The sequence below is a fragment of the Salvia miltiorrhiza genome, chromosome 3, assembly GCF_028751815.1.
Source record: "Salvia miltiorrhiza cultivar Shanhuang (shh) chromosome 3, IMPLAD_Smil_shh, whole genome shotgun sequence".
Classification (NCBI taxonomy): Eukaryota; Viridiplantae; Streptophyta; class Magnoliopsida; order Lamiales; family Lamiaceae; genus Salvia; species Salvia miltiorrhiza.
The window spans coordinates 19,725,639-19,745,180 of record NC_080389.1 but is presented as its reverse complement, the minus strand read 5'-3'; the positions used below and the strand labels follow the sequence as shown (position 1 = coordinate 19,745,180).

The window sequence follows — 19,542 nt, the reverse complement described above, 5'->3', positions numbered from 1 at the left end:
ATACGAAGCCCTAATTTGGGTAGTCTACTACGTCAGTAGACTAACACTTCTTAGTCTTATCGATCAACGGGATCTATTATGACAACTCACGAGTTGCAAGACTCAAACTCAACACAACATCTAAGTAAGGTGTTGAAGAAATTGTCCAAGAGAATCAAAAGAATGACCAGAGGGTATGAAATGATTAACTATAAGGTCGAACAAAATGACCTCGAGTAAGAGCCCATCTGGCTTTTCAGCCGAAAGTTGAAACACATGGGTTTTCAACCCAAAAGACGTCTACTGAGATTTGGATCATGTGGACTGGCCAGGTCCAACATCATCACCTCCCAGTCACACGGAAAACATCATCCCGAACTTGGAGAGCCACGAACATACTATACATAACAAAACATAAGCTCATTATGACAACTAAACTTATCTTAAGGTTCCTTATCCTATTGATCTCAAACCCCAAACCTCTCTTAAGATATATACACACAGACATACGTACACAGGCAAAACATACTATTCATAAAATCTATCTTGTAGCAAAAGTCGATTTGATGTTCCGTCGCACGTGAACATTCGAACGTAGAGACTATGCTTCAACCTTTGATGCAACGTTTACCTTGAATTCGTCGCGTACCGTCATTCTGTGCTTTTTCTTTACCTCGTACATATCTTTCCATTCCTCTTTGTAGTTCAAAAGAACCATCATTTTCTTAAGGGAGCTGAGACGTTCTAAGTTCTCTTTCATTCTTCTAAATCATCACCTTAAAAATCTAGATTGTAGAGATATCCTACTAATCTAGTAGTCTATGTTCTTTTGAAATTGTGATCATGCAACTTATAGCAATCTATGTTCTCTGGGAAAACATATGTCACTTTTCTATCATTCATCTTATCATAACATCATAGACTGCGAAAATATGCCATGAAAGTCAAAACATTCAACATTTCATCATAGCATGCTCTTTACATAAACATATTCATGAAGCATTTTAGAATATTAACATCTTTAAAACATTGAAACTGCAGTTACCTTCTTTCTTTGATTGAGCACGATGCAATGGAGTGTTGAGCGGTGCCATATGAACCCATGTAAGTCTAAAGAATCAAACTAGACTCGACTCTTTAGAATAAGGTTTCTAGGGCCAGAGCGAACGAACCGCTCTGATACCACTCTGTCACAGCCCAATATACCAATGACGGGTTAACCGGGGTTATGACTTGGGGTGATCAATAAGAAATGGAATTGGACAATTACTAAACATTAAAGTATATGGAAATGTCACTTATAGATAAAATGCTAGGATCATATATGATTATTTGGATACTTATAAAACATACACATAAATGAGAACTGATTAAGGTGGGTTACCCAATAACATGTATCACAACTTCATAACATAGAGCTATCCTAATCAAAGTGTTTTGCAGCGGAAAACGTGTGAGATATACATATGAAGATGTATACTCAAGGTTACATTTCTTGAAATGTCAAAGGAACACCCGCTCAACATCATTCCATTCCATCAGCTGCTCAACCTGCACATTTAGAAATACATGCAGGGCTGAGTATAAAAATACTCAGTGGGCACGTATGCCTAAGTATAAAAATACATGCTCAAAACTGTAAATTGTCATGCCATCATAAACAGTACAGCAAGGGAGTTTTTCGCTAAAAGGCCCAAGCTTACTAAGTTCATTTGTGATTCTTAAAGTTCGTCTGCAGACTAAGTTCTCTTGTAATCTATCATATCTGGAACTTTGTGCCGGAGAGGTGGCCACCTCTCACGGTCACTTGACCGACCAACCCGCTAGATGACTCACGGTCACTGGTGTACACTAGCCCTGGCAGGATAGCTATCAATTGCTCAGGACCCGAATTCGATTGCATCATTGGCAAAGCCAAAGCAGATAGATATCATACTAAAATTTAAACATTTTATGGCAAGACAATACTTGAAATAACTTTAACTCAGAGATTTTGTCATGAAATAACTTGCTTGAACGTAACATTTAAACTCATTTGATATATATGAAAGTAATGCCCACCTGGATAGGCAAAGCCTGAAGATCATACATAAAAACCTGTCTTGGGAAAGCAGCGCTAATCCCCCTGGTCACAAAGCCTACAAGAAATTCTATTCTTAATAGGTCTCCTTGAATCTAATCTTAAGTCATGGTGTAGTGCTTAACATTCTATGATTCACTTAGCAGGGTTTTCAAAATTTAATGAATAAATAATTGAAAACATTTCTCTTGAGTTAAGAACACCAACAATATTCTTACTCGACTTTCTTTAATAATTGGAATTATAAATAAAACCAATTAAATCATAAATACCTTTATTGCAAAAAAAATGTAATGCAATATCATGTCATGCTTGACATATAATAAGTAATTACTTAAAATATGCTCATAATAATAATATAATATTATTATAAAAATTTACTCTTTGAAAATAATTAATTAAACTTAATAAGTCTAATTAATTATAATAGTGTAGCTACTTTAAATAAAATCTGCACAATTCCAATTAAATAAATACTTGGGCAGCCCATGATTTAAAATAATTAGAGGCCCAACTTAATAAAAGAAAATCGGCCCAAAATAAAAAAAAATAACCCAGCCCAACTCAAGCCCACTGAAAATTAAAGCAAATCTCGGCCCACTGAAACAAAGCCCAAATAAGGAGCCCAACATAATGAAATAAAATCAGGCCCAAAATAATGGCCCAACACCCAAGCCCTAGCCCAACATTCCACCCATTTTTTTCTCCCCCATCAGCCGCGCCTCCCCCTTTTTTTTTCAGTCGGATATCTCTCTCCCTTTCCTCCCCAAGATGAAACACACGCACAGACACAAACTGATACAGGCGTTACTCCCTTCTTCTTCGGCGAAGCGCCGCCTCCCACCCCTTCTCCGGCGAACGACCGCGCCGACCGCCGCTGACTCCCTTCTACCTCGTCCTCTCTCTCGTCCCTCGCTCACCGAACGAGCACGCACACACTCCCACAAACTGAGAACGCCGCTGCCTCTCTCCGAAGTCCGGCGGCCACAGTAGCTAGCGGAGCTAACCACCGCCGCGTGCCCGGCCCCTGCCTCTCTTCCTCTCACTCTGTGTCGGACGGACGACAGCAACCAGCCATCGCCGACCGCCTCTAATCCTCACCTTCAGTCTACCCTCTGACTTCCGGCGACTGCACGGCTGCAAGACCGCCGCCGCCGATCCCCAGCCCTCAATTTCTCTCCTCAGGTCGACGGCAGCAAGGCCGCCGGCCGTCGCCCTTCAGCCCCCTGTTCTCTCAACCCTCTAATCTCTCTGCATACACCGGCGACAGACGACGAGGTCGCCGCCGACAACAACAACCAGTCGCACCGTCGTCACCCTTATCTCCCTGACTCGACTCAGCAGTGACAACACCCAACAGACCCGACTCAGATGCACCGGCATCAACCGGCTCGACACAGCAAGTTCAAAGGCAGGGAAGAAATCAAAGCTTCAAATTCTATTTCTTCTTTCATAAAGATCTTTTCTTTTCCTTTCCTTTCAATGAATCATGCTTTCATTTATAATTATATGCACAGACTATGAATAAACATGTGTACAGATTGTATGCATTTATGTAAATAATTTGTCATGCTTGTGATTTGTTATGAAAATATTGAAATCTTGGTTGGTGTTCTGTACAAACGAGATAGCTGTGTGTGCTTGAAACAGAGGCAAAGAAAATTGAGGTAAACACCTTGTGATGTCTGTGTAGGGGGAGAGTTCTTTGAATGGTGGTCTCTTGTTGTATACTTGAAACTTCATGGATAGACTGGAACGAGAGAGTAATTTAAAGGATATTTGAGTTGCTAGTGAAAGTGCAAGGGATGGGTTTCCTTCAATTATGCAGAGATATTTGAGGCTGAAATTAGGGGAGTTGGTGGCCGCCAAGCATGGCTAAAGCTTGACTTTTGGAGTTGATTAGATTGACAAGGGATGGTGTAGGTTGAAAAGAGGAAGGTGAGACGTGAGAGATGTTTGAAAATATTAACCAAAATCCCTATGATTAAGGGATTTTGTATGACTTTGTAGGAGTGGGCGCATGGGGGTGAATAGTGTAGCAATTGTAGAGGCATGGTGAAACACAAGCAGCAGCTGCGTGCTGTACTTGGCTGTGGTGCAAAGGAGGAGGTTGGTTTGGGCTTTTGGGCTTTGGTATTTATGGAAAATCATTTCAATAAACAAAAACTAATGCCCAAATAAATATTTGTCAAAGCTCAACACATTTAAATAATTAAAGTCTAACATAAACTTTAATTAAATCGTATACAAATAAATATTAATCATATAGAATAATCACCTATTCATATAATTCAATTTATGCAATGCACAAAAATCAAAAGACTAAATTTTCTAAAAAGTTTTTGAAATAAAAATTGTTGGAATTACAATAAATCATTTTTTCTCATTTCTCCGGCGTAAAACATCCTATTCTAAATTAAAAATGAATTCTAAACTTAATATAAATGGACGGGGTGTTACACCTTTTGGAAATAAACGTACGCATATAAAGAAATTTAATCACTACCGTCAGATCTCACGAAATCAACGAACGAGATTGTGAATCTATACTTAGCAATTACTTGTGTTCTTGGCGCGCTCCATTGAGACCCCATATTTTTCGTGTAACATGAGTACAATGAATAAGACATATAATACTAATGAACAAAACGTATATCTAATGAACAAGATGTATGTACTGATGAAAAATAAAATTTAAAAAATTCGTATGAATAAGACATATATACTGATAAACAAGGCCGTATATACTGATGAACAATGCAGTATATACTGATGAATAACAAAATTTAAAATATTCTGCTTCCTCAAAGATTCGAACCCTGCGAAAAAAAATCACCCTCCAGATACAATATCAACCATAGGATTGATAAAATAAACGCACCAGATCGTACCCTAGATCTCACTAAAATTAAGGGGTCTCATTGGAGTGGCCCCCTATATATATATATATATATATATATATATATATATATAATTTCAAATACTATATGATAATAATTAAACATGTTATAGACCGTATAACAAATTATTTAGGTCAAATCTTATTTTAAGCCAATAATATTAAACCATCAATATAACCAAATCTATGATGCACGGATTCTTCAAAAATTAGCATGTACGGCGAATCAGATTCTTTAGGGTGCGATTCTATCGGATTCTCGTCGGATTCGCACCCGATTCGCCACGTGGCGTATCTTTTAAAATAATTTATAAAAATAAACCGGATTCGCAAATTCCATAGGCGAAATTCACGTATCTCGTGCACGAAAGGCCTACACAGGGTTATTTTGATAATTTTATTTTCAGTTATGACCTATATATTGGACTAATAATATTTGAATCGTTATATTGATGCTCAATTAACTTATGTAATTGAAAATGCTTAACTTTTGGGTAAAATAAAATGTAAATTACATATAATTAATTTAAGAAAATTTAAATTGTATATATTTTATAAGCATTATATATCATAAAATTTTAATAATTAGATGTATCCTTGCCGAATCGCACCCTATAATTTTAAAAATCCGTATCCCCGCACTTGTATCGTATCGCCCCCGTATCCTCACCTCCGTACCTATGCAACATAGAACCAAATATAACCAAATTAATAGCTGTCAGCCTGTCATTTATTACTATAACAATTTTGGTCTCTTAAAAGTCTAAATTGTATTAGCATTAAAAGTAATATTTAAACTGCTAAACTAATTAAAAATTCATGAAAATATAAATAATGTAAAAAAGAAAATATAACAACAAATACGTATATATAAATAAATAAATAATTTGTACACATAATTAAATAAATCTATATGGAGTAATATTTTAGAATATACTCCCTCCGTCCTTATAGAAAGTATCCATTTGTAAATGACTCAGGTTTATTAAAGTAGTTGAATGTATTCTGAGTGGAGTAAGGGTCTCACTTTATTATGAGTGGAAAATTTACAAAAAATAAATTGGATACATTTTATGAGGACGGACGAAAATGACAAAATCAATGCATTTATGAGGACGGAGGGAATACAACTATTTTTTTTACCGAACGGAGATCACTCGTTAGGCACAATAGCCTCTCGAATAATTTACATATCAACAATAATCATCACCTCTTTCAAATCTCACCACGGGGACTTACATAATAAAATATATAAGTGCGAAATGAAATGAACACATGAAATAAATAAAGCGTAAATTACTTGAATATAAAAGTACCTAAGGCAAAGTGCCTTGGCTTTGTTCCTTGCAACCGAATTGAAATACTAAAAAGCGATAAATTGTTCTTGCGAAAAGTAAACAAACTAAAATAAATTATTTTCTTGGTGCACAGTGATAATGGTGAATGTAGATGGGGTGTCAAAAGTTCTCCGCCAACCACACATGCTGACCCTTAAATAACATTACATCTCGATAGCAGTCAAACTCTGGCAACCATATCTACAGATTGATCTTCTTTCCAACTTTAGCCCAATCACTGATTGATCTTATTGGATATGGATCTCCAGCTGTCGATGGAGTGAACTTCTACCACCTTTTGGATCCTTCACTTGCCATACTTTCTTTGCCTGCAATTTTCATGATATCTTCTAGACGCGGGTTTCCTTATTGGGCTTCGGCTGCTGTTGCTCATTCTAGTGATGGTCGTATTGACTGCTTCTTCTGGTTCGCCTCATATAGGGTGGTATACTTCGGTGGTTCCTGCTCCTTAGATGTGTTCTGAGGGGTACTTGTCACAGCCCGCCCTAACTAAGGATAGTTAAGCCGAGTGATCTACGACTAGGGATGGGGTTAAAGAAGAAGGGGAAGAAAAGGGGCGTCATTTATAGCCGTAAAACTTACTCATCTTAATAAAACTCGTCATTTTTATTCATGAATACTCAATTGAAAATAGTCTATGAAAGACAGCAAAAAAAAACTTAATTAATATCATTAATCAAGTTATACATCATATGAAACCATTCTCTTAAGACTCAAAGTATGACATAACATACTATAACATCAACAACATCTTGCAGCGGAAAGTAGCTAGACATATGTATGAAGACATATTCTATACAGGTTAACTATTTATTAACAACCCTGGAGACTCCGCTCATTGCAGCACCATCATCACATCAGCTCAACCTGCACATTTAGAAAACATATGCAGGGCTGAGTACAAAAGCACTCAGTGGGCATTACTTTTACTATACGTATACAGAGATCCCCTGCGTGTCGTAGGCCTCTTATACGAATGAATGCATGAGATGATCTAACTGTTAATTTCAGTTTCATATATATATCAAATGAGTTTAAATGTTACGTTCAAGCAAGTTATTTCATGACAAAATCTTTGAGTTAAAGTTATTTCAAGTATTTTCTTGCCATAAAATGTTTAAATTTTAGTATGATATCTATCTGCTTTGGCTTTGCCAATGATGCAATCGAATTCGGGTCTTGAGCAGTTGATAGCTATCCTGCCAGGACTAGTGTACACCAGTGACCGTGAGTCATCTAGCGGGTTGGCCGGTCAAGTGACCGTGAGAGGTGACCACCTCTCCGGCACAAAGTTCCAGATATGATAGATTACAAGAGAACTTAGTCTGCAGACGAACTTTAAGAATCACAAATGAACTTAGTAAGCTTGGGCCTTTTTAGCGAAAAACTCCCTTGCTGTACTGTTTATGATGGCATGACAATTTACAGTTTTGAAGCATGTATTTTTATACCTAGGCATACGTGCCCACTGAGTGCTTTTGTACTCAGCCCTGCATATGTTTTCTAAATGTGCAGGTTGAGCTGATGTGATGATGGTGCTGCAATGAGCGGAGTCTCCAGGGTTGTTAATAAATAGTTAACCTGTCTAGAATATGTCTTCATACATATGTCTAGCTACTTTCCGCTGCAAGATGTTGTTGATGTTATAGTATGTTATGTCATACTTTGAGTCTTAAGAGAATGGTTTCATATGATGTATAACTTGATTAATGATATTAATTAAGTTTTATGCTGTCTTTCATAGACTATTTTCAATTGAGTATTCATGAATAAAAATGACGAGTTTTATTAAGATGAGTAAATGTTACGGCTATAAATGACGCCCCTTTTCTTCCCCTTCTTCTTTAACCCCATCCCTAGTCGTAGATCACTCGGCTTAACTATCCTTAGTTAGGGCGGGCTGTGACAAAGTGGTATCAGAGCGAAGGAAAGCTCTGAATTATAAGTCTTGAGTTTAGTCTAGAATGAGTCACTAGACTAATAGTTATTAACAACCGTGAGCTCAGCGCACCATCACACCAGACTCAACAAAGTATGTAAAATTTCAAAGTTTATTTGACATTAAATTTTGAAGAGCATGATGTTGAGGTTATATGATGAGTTATGATGTTACACTTTGAAGGTGCATAGTTTGAGTTTGAGGATGACAACATGATTAATAATGAGTTATTATGTTGTAAGAGCATATGTTGACGTTACATGATGAATCATGAGAGCGTTTATATCATATGATGTTATATGATTGAGGATGCATAATTATGAGTTATGATGTGATGTATTTGAGATGTTTTGTGATGAGAATTGTTTGAGCAATTGTGATAAGTCACGATGATTTAGATGAAGGAATCTAATGTCATTGTTAAGAGAGATTTTTTTTACTAAGTAGAAGGATGAAATGAGAACTTAGAGCTAAAGCTTGAGAGAATTAGCAATTGCTTTAAGTACTTGTTGGTTTGAGTTATGAGTTTGAGTTATGAGCTTGAGTATAATAGCATGATTAATGATGAGTTATTAGCATGTTGCAATGAGATATTGTACGATATGTTGAGTTGTTTTGTGATGCGAGTTTTGCTCACGCAACCTTAATGGTACTTGAGGAGGTATCATGAGCCATAGTCTTTGGAGATGGCTTTGAGAGAAAATTGTTGAGTTGTCTTACTGAGTCACGATGATTTAGATTAAGGGATCTAATATCATTGTTTAGAAAGATTCCCTACTGAGTAAAGATGGGACGAGATGAGAATTTAGATGTTTTGAGCTTGAGTTTTAAGATAACAGTACTACTTAGTAGGAGTTTTGCTAAGTTATGTTTTGTTTATTTCTGTTGCTGGAGCCAAGTAGAGTTAGTTCCTAGAGTCACCTTTAAGTTCTCCTTATAGGTTGGCCAGGACTGTTGGCACTGCACGAAAGTGGACTGTTGTGAGATCGAACTCAGGGAAGATCGGATACGAGGACGAGGCGTACAGTATGTGGTACAGAGATACCCTAGCAGATTTTCAAACACATGTTCATAGACTATGAAAGGATGAGAAGTAGCCGAGGAGGGCTAGAGTTGATGAGAATGAGAAGAGAAGCCGATATAGGCTAGAGCTAAGGATGATCTTGAGAGTATGAGCAGTACACCCTTGTTTTTGATTAGTTTCAATTATATTGCGATGTATATAACTTACTTAGGAGATATTGATACTTGAGCTTTTGACATGCTGATAGATAAGCATGCGAATATAGTACCCTACTGATGTTAAATAGATGGATGTTCCTAGTGTGCTAAAGTAGCAACTAGATGAGTTAACTGGTAACAATTACCGTAGGAAGTCCAAACCGAGACATAGCACCATTAATGGTGTCGGTTTAGAAGGGACATTACGATAGATACTATGGTTTTTGTAGGGTTTATATAACCCCTTTATGTAAGTCCTCTAAAAAGAGGCATTCTACTGATGGATATATTAGGTTGACCAGAGTGGTGTTTTTGTTAGCATTTCGTGAGTGCTTATTGCCTTACAGATGAATGTTAAGGTGACCGTGAAGGTTTCCTTAAAGTTGAGTTAGTAAATTGAACTTGAGTCTCGAGGATGCTTAGAGCGTTGGTCGAGTTGAGTTTTCCTTTTGTGATTTCAAAAATGCCTCAAAGATATCATCAAGAGTGTGATGTGAAGGATAGGCGGGATAATACTCCGCCACCACCACCGCAACATGAGAGGAGAGTCGAAAAATATTGAACTTTCGAAACAAGAGTCTAGAACATAGGACCCTGAGTTTAAGCTTTTAGCTTGCTGGTATCAACTTAAGTTTTGTTATGTATAGTATTATGAGGGTTTAGAAGACACAGAATTTCCAAGTTCGGGATAGTATATCCCGTGTGACTGGGGAGTGATTATGTTGGACCTGGCCAGTCCGCATGATCCAAATCTCAGTAGACGTGTTTTCGGTTTATAAACCCATGTGTTTCAACTTTCGGTTGAAAAGCCAGATGGGTTCTTACTCTAGGTCATTTTTGTTCGACCTGGTAGTTACTTCATTCTACCCTCTGGTCATTCATTTGAGTCTCTTGAAACAATTTGTTTTGATGTCATTCTAGGGTTGAACTCTTACAACTTTTGAGTTATCCTAGTAGATTCTCTTGATGTATAAAACTAGTGAGAGGCACGTCAGAGGACTTTAACACCCGAGCAACTGGTAAACTACACCTGAGAACAATTCAAGGCTACTCTTGAGAAATATGTACCGAGGAGTACAGTAAGCAGCGAGAGACTTATTATCGAAGTTTGATTCAAGGAAAGAAATCGATTGTAGAGTATAATTGAGAACTCTGTGAGCTATCACGTTCGCTCATCAGAAGATGGATACTGATGAAGAGATGTTTGAGTTTTAAGTGCTGGTTTAAGGCAGGACTTTAAGGTAGTATGGGCAAGATATTGGATGCACCAGTTAGAATCCTGTTTAATACAGGAGCCTTGCATTCTTTAAGTGTTTGAAGCATGTTACCTTCAAACTCGAACCAAAACGAGCTAGTCCCAAGTTGAGAGTAATCACTCCTGTAGGAAGAGCTACTACAGTTTCTCACATGATTTCTAAATTAGAATTTGAGTTAGGACCACTAAAGATGAAAACAAGAACCTTGCACTTAATGCCTATGTGGAACGTAGACATTATTCTAAGGATGAGTAAATTGAGTATATGATGTCAATTGATGATTTTGATATGAGTTAGTTTAATAAAATTAGGGATATGTGTATCTATGCTCTAATTTGTAAATTGATGGGTTATATGTGAGATTAATTGGCTAAGATTGATAGATCTATGAATGGATTAAAGTATCATGTGTGTTTATTAAATTTCAAAGAGTTTACTTTAATAAAAATCAGGACTTTTTGCCTATGTGTTATTTAAGTGATTTTGGCTTAAGATATATGTATTTGAGCATGATATTAGTGTATAATTATGTTTGAGTAAGTCTTTTGTTGGCTAAGAAATTTTTGACTTAGTTTAGTTTGTATGAGTTTTTGAGTTTTCATATTTTGAGAAGTCGATGATTGATAAAATGAGGTCTAATTGCTTTATGACCATTATGTGAAAGTTTGTCATGTTTTATTAAGAGTTTTATGATGATACATGAAGTTTCATTAGAGTTTAGTTTACATGATAAAAGGGAATCTATATGTGTATAATGATTTATATGATGAATGAGATCATGTTTGAGTATTTGAGTAATTTTGAGCACGAAAATGAGAAGAGAATTTTAATGATGCGTTCGTTGAAATGTTTTACTTAAGATTTGAGGTTATGATGTAAGAAGAGAGTCAAGATTGAGTATGATGAGTATTATAATGTGCTTGAATGTTTTCAAGTGCTATATGTGTTTAAAATGAGCTTTGATTGGTTTTCATTGAAGGGATGTTGGGTTGAGCATTTAAGAGTTTGAGATGAGATTTTGGTGAATTTCGTAGGCCTACTGACCTACTGTGATCGACGGTTTTTAGATGTCTAATAGCTTTGATAATTTTATAACAAATCCCTACATGAGTCTTAAGCACACCGGTAAAATTTCAAGTCATTTGGACTTCGTTTACTATTTTTATAAAATACAAAACCTAAACTGCACATTACTACCGAGAATTTCAGAGAACAGGAGAAAGAGTCATTCATTTCAGTAGCTTCCTGTGTGATCTAGATTTCAACATTTTTATGATATTAACCTTATTGGGTTAGCTATATATCTACCAAAGTTGAGCCCAGTTTGACAACGTTTACTATTTTTCAAAAATCCAAGTTTTAGATTGCTCAAAACTGCCGAATATGGTAGACTGTAGTAAAACAGTCATATTTCCTACAATACTTGGAGTGTTTGACTCTACTTTTTTTTATATGAAACTAGACTCGAAGACCTTTCTTTTGGTATGAGTCTCGAGTCCAGGAGGTGTCGGAGTCAGAACAGGTTAGATTTTGAAGTTGAGTCAGTATAAAAACAGAGCATGTTTTGATAATGTTTGATTGTGTTTTCTTATGGGCCTTAGGTGATTGTGTTGTCTATGTGTTTGAATGAGATTAGACGAGCCTTATATGAGAGACAAATCGAGACTTGGAACCATGATTTTCTTGAAACCTATCCTTGAACTTAAGGATTTGAGATGAGTGGAGAGTTTATATAGAGTTGAGTAAGGAGATAGAATATGAGATAGAGCATAAGTTTCCTTTCATGTCTCTGATAATCATAAGTTTTTGATGTTGAGTCTAGAATAGTATCTCTAGACTTCTAAGAATGTCAGTAACCCTCAGCTCGCCGTCACACTACCGCAACAAAGGTACGATAATAGTTTCAAAAATATACATATATGTATTTCAGATGTTATGAAAGTTTTTCAAGAAAATGTGCGCTTTATGTTTACAATGCTATGTGAATGCTTTTTGTCGTGTTTGGGACTACCCGAACCCATAACGACTCAATGAATGTATTTCGTGTTTGGGACAACCCGAGCCCTTAACGAATCAATGTATGTATGTATGTATGGTCGAGTTAGATTCCTTGAATCTTTTCGGCATAAGCAAAGTTTTCATGAAAGGGACATTAAATGTCCATATATGTTAAGGTTTCAAAAGAAACAGAAGTATGTATGTATGAAAGAATGAGAAAGCTTTATGTTGTCGTTTTAGGCTAGCTGCCTATACGATTAGAATGATGGGTCCTCTTACAAACCGTTTGAGTACCACCCAAGAATGCTTTGAGAATGTTAATCGTGATAGCACCGCTTGATCGATTTAAGTAAAGACTGGTAAGATAGAAATGTTTAACATAGAGATGTTACAACATAGAGGCAATGCCTTAAGACTAAGGATTCATTTGAACTATTTCAATAGCGGTGAGATTAAATTTTTACATAAGAACTTATGTTGCTTGTGATTATGATGTTAGTCGTGATAGCTTGGCTAGAACAACATAGAATGGACTTTCATGGTATCAATAACTTATGATGAAATACTTATTAGTAAGTGTTTTAAGTTAGAAGTTGACTTAGAGCTTTATAAGAGATAAGAAGTTGACATGATTGGGGGCGAAGCTCCCATTTGACTGAGTGATTCATCGTGCTGGGTCTGGTCAGCCCATATAACTAAGATCTCGGTGATTGTCAATTAGGATTTTGATCCTGAGTAGGGCGTCATCCCAATGTATAGACTCACACTATGTAGTTGTCACAATAAGATCTTATTTTACCACGATAAGCACAGTAATGACTAGAATGACTTAGTTTGCTGTCAATTCTCGAAGTACTAGAAGGTGATATTCTCACAGTTAGAAAGATACACTAAGCATCAACCTATCTTTTGACCGATAGTCGGTAGAAACAAAGCAACTTCTGGAATCCCAAGTGGAGAACCAGGGCAGATAACTAGTATGATAGAATTTTCAACAAAATGTCAGGACGTGCTCCAAATGTGGTGGACACTTATGAGAAACGCGTGAAGAAGTTCGCAAACGAATGGCGTCATGAGATATTCAATTCCCCTACCAAGCCAAAGAAATATTACGTAGGAGCAACCAACGAGCAAGACTCTCACCATCGAATCACTGCTACCAAGGGAGAATGGGAAGACTCCGACACAATCTGGATATACACCACCTCAAGATGTGGTGAAGGAAAGAAAATGGAATGAAGAAAACAACAGAAAATTCGAGAATAGAAAAAGAACTTTAGAATAAGACTTAAGATCTAACCCAGCCTCAGAGCCAACAACCTCACACTAGAAGGGTGATTGTTTCGGCTATAGTATCAAAAGCTCCATCAATAGGAATGTTCAAAGGAAGCAAGTATTTGTTTTAAACTTCAGAGAACTTGAGCACTATGTCTCATTAGCCCCAAAGTTGAATTACTTGACTTATGACTTAGAACTCGTTGTGGTTGTGCACGTGTTGGAAATTTGGAGATACTATCTCTACGGAGTTAAGTGTGAGGTCCTTATAGCTGACAAGAATTTGAAATGCTTTTCGAGCAAAGAAATTTCAATGTAAGACAACAGAGACGATTCGAATTAGTGAAGAATTATGATGGTACCATCAATTGGAAATTAAGATAAGATGTTTCACCACTAAATATAAAGTACTGATTGGTGATTGCCTTATTCGGTTTAGTAATTGTTCACCATCCGGAGACAATATCAAGCTGTGTAGTTGCATCAATAGTTAAGTGTGAATTGCAAGAAAGGATTATGAAAGCACGAAATGAAAATGGATATTGGTGAGAAAATGTGTCTCGCCTCAAGAATAAGAAAAACGAAAGGATTCACGAAAGTCAGGAATAGTGCACTAATGGTTAGTGGAGGATTGTGGATGTATACACTGAATATTACGTCTCGCAGTTAAGAAAGTATGTGATTAAGAAAGATGAGATAGTCCAAGCTCAAGGCTTAAGTTATGGAGAGAAATCAGTTTAGTGACTAGATTGCAAGGTTTAAGTGTTACGAGGCAATAATATTGTTCTCGTCAAGTAGTGGAACCATCACAGGATGGAAAAGGCTACAAAAGAGATGAATGAAACGAATGACTAGTATCACAAGCTAGAATACCAGGTATGCAAATTTCGGGACGAAATTTATTTTAAGGGGGGTAGTATGTAATGCCCCGCTCTTTTAAATACATATTAGATTAAATATGTGCATTAATTATAAAATTCTTTTAATTATTTATTGTGATTATTTTGTTCAGATAATATTATTTCAGCAAAAGTCTGTATAAAAGATACAGAGCTGCGATTTAATATTCAATCATGAATCAAACCAATAATTAAATTATTGGTTTAGCTACACATTGAAACTTTGCATTACCAGTTGATTGATTTAATCAATAGTATTAGAAATTTTAGATTTATAACCGATTTCATAAATCGTGTTATTTAAATCGAATTGTTAGAATTATAACTTGAGCTTATGTGAATAATAATTTTATTATTTCACGCTATATGTGTTTAGTATTAAGTCGCGAATTAATTTCGACTTTCACGTATTAAATCTCAAGATTGAGAATTTAATTTATATAAATACGACGAGTATTTATTAAACGAGAATTGGAGAATTATTACAGAAACAAGTACGAACTATGAGAAATTAGATCACGATAAATAGTCGAATCACTACACTATTACACCAACCCCTCCAACATATATCATTATCACAACTATTCATCTTCAAAAACTGCATTTTTCCGCAGTTAATCCCATCCAAATAGTCAAGATTTCAGCAAGAGAAAATCATGCAAATATCCACAATTTTCACAGCTGCAATATCTTCCATGCAATCCATCACATCCAAAAAGCCCCAATTTCAGGAGAAGATGATCACGCCGAGAGCAAAGTTTTCAAAGATGGCAGGAGAAGATGATCACGCCGAGACCAAAGTGTTCAAAAATGGCAGCAATATTTCTTCAACATTTGCTGCCACCAACCACCTCAACCTCTCTATAAATTGAGGTGAGTTCTGCAGAAGGAAGAAGTGCAGAAGTGCGAGAGGTGTGAGGTAAAACAAGAGAAAATTTTAAATTTCTTACTTGCAAGAGCTCAAGTGAGCTCCCTTCGCCGGGCCGTTTATTCGCCGACCGGCCACTAGGCTCTGAACCGAGAACGTGTACTCGTTCCTCCATCTTCAAGCTACCAAACCCAACAATCGAAAGGCCGAAACCTTCTCTATATTTTCCCGACCAAAGGCCACAATATCCTTCGGAGGCCAACGTCGAATTCCCGACTTAGCCACCGGCCAACTTACGGCTTTCGTTTCTCACTATCCTTACGACGAAAAAGGATTGAGAAAACACCGTTGTGTAGCCTGATCTACCTCGCACGAGGAAGACTAAGTCGTAGACCTTCGCGGCTAAACACCATCGCGGAACGACGACCGGAAAACCCCCGACGAACAACTTCCATTAGTGCTCACTTGGACAAGGGTAAGTTGACGCCCTTATTTCGATGCATTCCCGTTTCTATTATATTATGGGAAATTTCTGGGGTATATATGGGAGTGTGGTAAATATTTGTACAAAGTTTCATGTTATTTGAACTTCGTTTACCACCCTTTTAAAATTTGAGAAGTCTACTGCCCGTATCTGTTGAAACTGTCGTGAGGCAGATGATTAGGTTAATTATTTCAGTAACCATATGTTGATATTTAGCTCTAAAATTTTTATTGTATGAAGATATATGTGTTAGCTATCTTCATATAAAATTTGAGGTTATTCCGGTAACGTTTGCTATTTTTTCAAAAATCTGGACTTTCAGTTGGCAGAAACTGCCGAATCTGGTAGGCGATGGGAAAATCGCTATATCTCTTAAACTACTTGGAGTTTTTCAACATACTTTTTTTTCAATTAAACTAGACTCAAAGAGGTTTCTATTGATATAAAATTCGACTCCATACGAGTTCGGAGTAAAAGCAGTTTATTAGTTGAAGTTGAATCTATACAGTTTTGTTGAGATGGAAATAATTCAAAATAATTCCTATTAAGGATTTTAAAGTTTTATTGTTGATAAAATATCACTTTTAGATTATAAATGAGCTATTGATGTGTATATATATATATTGGTGATTGGCATTATTAAATGGGGAAAAGGAAAACGTTTTATGTTTATAGAATTATTCTTTATTTATAATAGATAAATAAATGAATAATATAAAATGGAATTTCCTACATCCTCAAAGGTACATGAAATATTTTGATAAAGGAAGAACGATTGTATATGAGTTAGATATAGTCGTTTAAGGAAATATGGGTAGTTAGAGAAATGAGTGAATAGTGATTCACTGCATTTGTTGTTATCTTTTCTATTATTCACTCGAACACATGTTTTCGTGTTATCAAAGGTTCAAATAAACAAAAGCGTCTGAGTAACCTATCGCGCTAAGGAAAGAGAATCATTGTCTTAAGTAGCAAAACACTGCAATCAGGTGGGCATTACTTTAACTATACGTATACAGAGATCCCCTGCGTGTCGTAGGCCTCTTATACGAATGAATGCATGAGATGATCTAACTGTTAATTTCAGTTTCATATATATATCAAATGAGTTTAAATGTTACGTTCAAGCAAGTTATTTCATGACAAAATCTTTGAGTTAAAGTTATTTCAAGTATTGTCTTGCCATAAAATGTTTAAATTTTAGTATGATATCTATCTGCTTTGGCTTTGCCAATGATGCAATCGAATTCGGGTCTTGAGCAGTTGATAGCTATCCTGCCAGGACTAGTGTACACCAGTGACCGTGAGTCATCTAGCGGGTTGGCCGGTCAAGTGACCGTGAGAGGTGGCCACCTCTCCGGCACAAAGTTCCAGATATGATAGATTACAAGAGAACTTAGTCTGCAGACGAACTTTAAGAATCACAAATGAACTTAGTAAGCTTGGGCCTTTTTAGCGAAAAACTCCCTTGCTGTACTGTTTATGATGGCATGACAATTTACAGTTTTGAAGCATGTATTTTTATACCTAGGCATACGTGCCCACTGAGTGCTTTTGTACTCAGCCCTACATATGTTTTCTAAATGTGCAGGTTGAGCTGATGTGATGATGGTGCTGCAATGAGCGGAGTCTCCAGGGTTGTTAATAAATAGTTAACCTGTCTAGAATATGTCTTCATACATATGTCTAGCTACTTTCCGCTGCAAGATGTTGTTGATGTTATAGTATGTTATGTCATACTTTGAGTCTTAAGAGAATGGTTTCATATGATGTATAACTTGATTAATGATATTAATTAAGTTTTATGCTGTCTTTCATAGACTATTTTCAATTGAGTATTCATGAATAAAAATGACGAGTTTTATTAAGATGAGTAAATGTTACGGCTATAAATGACGCCCCTTTTCTTCCCCTTCTTCTTTAACCCCATCCCTAGTCGTAGATCACTCGGCTTAACTATCCTTAGTTAGGGCGGGCTGTGACAGTACTTCACCTCTGCTCCTTCCCAATCAACATGACATCTTACAGTTTGAGCTGATAATGCCTATTCCGACCATCTTTCTCTTGGCTGCCCTGAACTGGACCTCTCATCCCTTCAAACCTTGTTATCTCCCCAATATGACCTAAACAAACACAATAAAAGGAAAAAATAGAGCCAAATGACCCAAAAGTCGAAGACGCATCACGTATCCATCGGTACTCACCGACGACGTACTCATAAATTCCGTCAGTATGCATTTTACCAACATTGCTCACTACGTTGGATGTTGGCCATTGACTTTCCGTCGGGGAACCAATTTACCGACGGATTTTGTATTGATACCAATATAAAAGTCCATTGGTGTTCAACAGGATTTTTGTAGTGTAAAATCCATGAATAGGCAATACAATGTATGAAAGTCGTATTAATTTAATGTGGTGAAATTTTTGCTCTATCAAGGATTCAAAGCCAAATGAAAATAGTTATTCATGTGTTGCATTATCTTATTTATGATTTATTCGTTATTTTCAATCTTCACGAAAAATAATCATTCTCACTGGATATCAACCCGATCCTGTGTATAATATGTATGTCTACAGTATGTATATATATATATATATATATATATATATATATAAAATTAAATTTATAACATGCACTCATCACGTTATCTACAAACAATAGTCCTAGAATGGAACAACTGATTTTAATAAAAATGGTTGAATGTACTGTGAGTGGAGAAAGGGTAACACCTAAAAGGACCCACAATTAATGTGGTAATGTATTGTCCATAAATAGAAAGAGATTAATTTTTGTGAACATACAAAAATGGCAAAAAATAAAATACTACTCCATCAGTTCCACAAAAACATGCATAGTATAGGGCGACACAAGTTTTAAGAAATCATGTAAAATATATTGTGAGTAGAGAAAGGGTCTCACATTGATTGTGTTTAGTGGGAAAATTATTATTATAAATGAGGTATGCATGTTTTTATGGGACGAACGAAAAATAAAAATTATGCATGTTTTTATGGGTTATGGGACGGAGGGAGTATTTTTTGTGGACATGGGGGTATTTATATTGCAAAAATAGTTTTATTTGAAAGGGAATTTTTTTTTATCTGGGTTCGAACTTTGGAGGAAGCGAATTTTTTTAAATTTTCTGAATACCGTGAACACTATATATTAGTCTCACGATCTCACGAAAAATAGCAATCTCACTGAAACCTACCCCTATATATATATATATATATATAAATAATATTAAATTTTGTAACATGCAGGATGAGATGAAATTCGGCT

General features: G+C 36.2%; 1 long non-coding RNA gene across 1 annotated transcript; it reads left to right on the top strand.

Annotated features, from left to right (window-relative positions):
• The first annotated feature begins 15,633 nt into the window (after nt 1–15,633).
• On the top strand, nt 15,634–18,068 carry LOC131018025 (uncharacterized). The gene is made up of 2 exons (XR_009099986.1): nt 15,634–16,247; nt 17,848–18,068. It is a non-coding gene; the product is annotated as an uncharacterized LOC131018025 (long non-coding RNA).
• Nucleotides 18,069–19,542: the final 1,474 nt, after the last annotated feature.